General features: G+C 38.2%; 1 pseudogene; it reads left to right on the top strand.

Moving 5' to 3' along the window:
* The first annotated feature begins 239 nt into the window (after nt 1-239).
* On the top strand, nt 240-592 carry LOC112481724 (annotated as a pseudogene).
* Nucleotides 593-4043: the final 3451 nt, after the last annotated feature.

Raw genomic sequence — 4043 nt, 5'->3', positions numbered from 1 at the left:
GAAAGAGAAAGAGGCGTCTGGGAAGGGCCAGAGGAGGGTCAAGAGCAATAACGGCAGCGCTTGGCGGACACCACCAGAGAGTACAGCGAAGAAACATTCAAATTCCGAAGGTGAAGGCTCAGGATCATGGCCGGAAGCCCTAATGAAGATCCAGAAGCGGAACCACTCAGGTGAAAGGAAGCTTTTCTGCGCGCGCCGACGCGGACTCTCTAGCCCACTGTATCAGTGAGCATCGTCCAATGGGCGCTGGGACAGCTGTGCTCTTTGCAGGGGTTCAGGAACTATTAAATCAGCAAGAGAAATCTAGAGAAGTGGCAGTTCTGAAGCAAGATGGGAAATACGTATATTAACTGGTTACGAAGAAGAGGGCTTCACACAAAACTTACAAAGAGTTTAGAGGTCGCGAAGTCCCTCGTCTGAAGGATGGCGTGACCGACCGACTGTATTCGGTCCCGAACATCTGCAGTGGGAAAATGCGTCCGTGATGAAGGAGGAGGTGTTTGAGGCTGCAGGCATCGGAATTACTGTGCATAGACTCAGAGCAGATGAGCACTGTGGATGTGGCCATGTTGTCCTGTGTCATCCCGACTAGGCCATAGGACTGGGCAAACTGACCTGACAATTGTCAGAGGAAAGTTTCATGTGAAGTAGCCTGTCATAGGCCAGGCTTGGGTTTCTGTAGTCCCATGATTAGACTGAGACTCCGGAGGAGAGACTGCTTCAGAAATATTGCTGTGATTTTTTTTTTTTTCTTTTTTGCAGGAAGGTAGGTAATAGATGGCCTGATTTTAGGTCCGGAACCAGATGTTGGGCCTATGTATGATCCCCATTTTGCTCGGGGATGCTATGTGATTTGCTTGGCTTGCCACTAGGTGGCGGCATTGATTCTACCTCTGCTGTTTAAGAGACATTTTAGGAAGGATGAACATTCCATTAACCTTGCGTCTTTTGTCATTTGTGCATTTACTTGGTATTATTCTTATGTCATCAAATTTATCATAGGAGAGAATTTTGAGGGGCTTTCGCTTGTTTAAATTACAAAAATGGGTTTTTACATCGTTAATAAGGAATTTGTGGTGACAAAAATGGGAAAATAAATATCTTTTTCTGGGGCTCCAAAAAAAAAAAAAAAAGAAAGAAAGAAAAAAATCAATAACTGCAGTTTCCCCACCTCACATACTCTCCCCCGTTAATCTTTCCAGCACAAGGAACACCTGACTGACAACCTACATGATGAATACACCTTAGGGGTTGTTGTTGTTCTGGTGGTGGTGGTGGCGGTGGTGGTTTTACTATAGTGAATATCCTTTCGGCGGTTTTTAAAGTTACCTTATCTTCCATATTTTCTTTTTTAGATAAAAATTCTTAAACCAGAACGTTTAAAGAATGCAGTGAGAAAGTTTATAACTGAAAAACTAGGAAGTGAATATATTCACAGAACTGGAACTAATTTCAAAGAATTATATAAAGAATGCAATGCTATCACTCCGCTGATACTTATTCACTCCCAGGGTAAGCTACTTGCAAACAGTTAAGATGATGATACAATGTTTGTCGAAAGATGCAGAGAAGTAGGTTCTGTGTCAGGTTATTCTATGTTTAAAATATGTTCCTATTATTTATATATTTGGGAAAGGAACAGATTTAAATTTTGAAGTATATTAAGAATGAATCTTTCTAAAAGTGTAAAAGAATTAAGAAAAATAAGATTTCCCAGATTCACAAATATGGAAAAATTTATCAGCACTAGTTTTCTGTGCAGAAAATACCTCACAAATACATGTTATTGATCAGAAAGTTGGGATTTCCCTTGAACCTATTAATTCTTTTAATTAACGTTAATTCATGAAAAAATAGATGTTATAAAATAACCTATCAGAAATGGCCCTGCTGATCCAGCCCTTGTATTCTTCAAAACTCCAAATGCTTTTTTTTTTTTGTCTTTGATCTACAGATCTTAAGCACAATATTTTCTTCATTCATCTCCTGTTCTTTATCATCTCCAAGTCAAATATGTCTTTAGAATTCACCATTTTCAAACTTTGACTCTGTTGGGCAAAAATCTTGTTCAAAATGCCTCCATGTTGAGGCTTTCTCATCTGAAACTTTTGGTATGTAAAGCAATTGGCTATATGCCTGACGCACTTATGATAGGTGCTGTCCATTTCTTCAAGACTTGGCACAATATGGCAGCAAGGGCGCCAGCCATCACATCCGTGTTCTAAACACCAGATGGAGAACTAGAACAATTATATAATTATACAATTATACAACTATATAACAAACATTATTGCCAAAGCCTATTCGGAAAACTTAGATGCCCATAATTAACTGCAAGAGAGGCTGAAAATGGGTACGCGGCCATCTCAAGTAACGCTGGGGTTACCCAGTTAGTAAGTGGCGGAGTCAAAATTTGAACACTAGGTTCTAATTTCAAATACTGTGGTTTTTCCACTATATCTACGCCTTCTCCCACCACCACTCAGTAAGTGCCAGATTGTGTTTTTTAAGAGGGAATTAAATGAGTTCACCATTGCGCGTACCTCTCCACATTGTTACACAGGGATCGATCTCACCAATACTCTCCTGAAATTTGCACAAGAGTTAAAAGGGACGACCCGTCATGTGACCATGCTCTCTCTGGGCCACGGCCAGGCGGCTAAAGCAGAAGACCTCATCGTGAAGGCCCTAACCAAGACAGAGCAATGGGTCTTCCTCCAGAACTGCCATCTCGCAGCATCGTTCATGCCAAGGCTTTGCGCTATTGTAGAATCGTAAGAGTTTTACATTTATTTGCCAAAAAGCAGATTAGTTATCGAAACGATGAAGTGCCACAGGAAATGGCAACATTTATTGTGCTTAAATGGTGGTAAAATAATGCGTTGGGCCACTCAGAGGAAACTTAAGTCTTATGAGGGCTCCGTTTTTCTAAGAACTTGAAAACTGCCTAAGTTTTCAAGTTCTTAGAAAAATTTTTACGAGTTTCTAAGACCTTGTAAAAATGCATCAGGTTTTATTAGAAAAAAGAGCCTCTTTAGTTTTTACTTTCCATCTTCTTTATCTCATTCCTTCTCAAACTCTCACTCTCAGTAGATAAACACGCAAACATACAGAGACATCATATCGGCCTTCTAAAAGTGTATTAAGATAGAAACAATATAATGGCAGATAGTAATTAATGATATGTAAAAAACATTCTATACCATCAGAGTATAAGTAAGAGAAATTCATATTTCTTTATCAAATCAAGCCTTTAAATATTTAAGACTATCACCTTCGTAGCCTACAGTGGAATTAAAAAAATAAATCCTCAATATGCTACTGAGAGAAAAAATAGCAGGAAACAAACAGGATATACAGTATAATTTTTTATTCAAAAAGAGAGAAAGAGAAAAAAGAAAACATACTTATACTTAGTGGAATTTCCGATTGTTTTTATTTTTCTGTTTAATTTTGTATTTGGTGATTCGTTTTGGGGGGTTTGTATTGTTTGCTTTTGTTGCTTTGGTTTCTTTTGTAAGTTAAAAAAAATTAATTCCAGACTTGCAGAAAAGTTGAAAGAATAATTTTCCAATTGCTAACATGTACCTTGTCATTTCTTTCATATGTAATTTTTTTTTATTTCAAAGTAAATTGCAGACATGACTCTTAAATATTTCAGCATGTTTACTGATTATTCTGATCAACCAAACTTAATCAGATCGAGCTTATTGTCCCAAAGAGATCTTTTACTGAAAAAAAAAAAAGTTCCAGTTCAGGTTCCAATTGAGGATTTCTCACTGCATTCAGTTGCCATGTCTCTTAAATCTCCTTTAATTCAGAATAGTCGTTCAGCTGTCTTTGTCTTTCATCCTTTGACATTTTTAAAAATACAAGCCAGTTATTTTGGAAAGTGTTCATCGATTTGGGTTTGTCTGCTATTTTCTTATGGTGAGGTGAAGGTTATGCAGAAATACCACAGGAGTAATGTGATATCCTCCTTGGTACCTCATACCAAGATGCACATGAGGTCGCCTGTCCCATGACTGGTGATACTAACACCT

This window comes from Pteropus alecto, unplaced genomic scaffold (assembly GCF_000325575.1).
Source record: "Pteropus alecto unplaced genomic scaffold, ASM32557v1 scaffold115, whole genome shotgun sequence".
In the NCBI taxonomy this organism is placed as follows: domain Eukaryota; kingdom Metazoa; phylum Chordata; class Mammalia; order Chiroptera; family Pteropodidae; genus Pteropus; species Pteropus alecto.
Note: the sequence above shows the minus strand (reverse complement) of the source record. Positions and strands in the feature narration are given on the sequence as shown.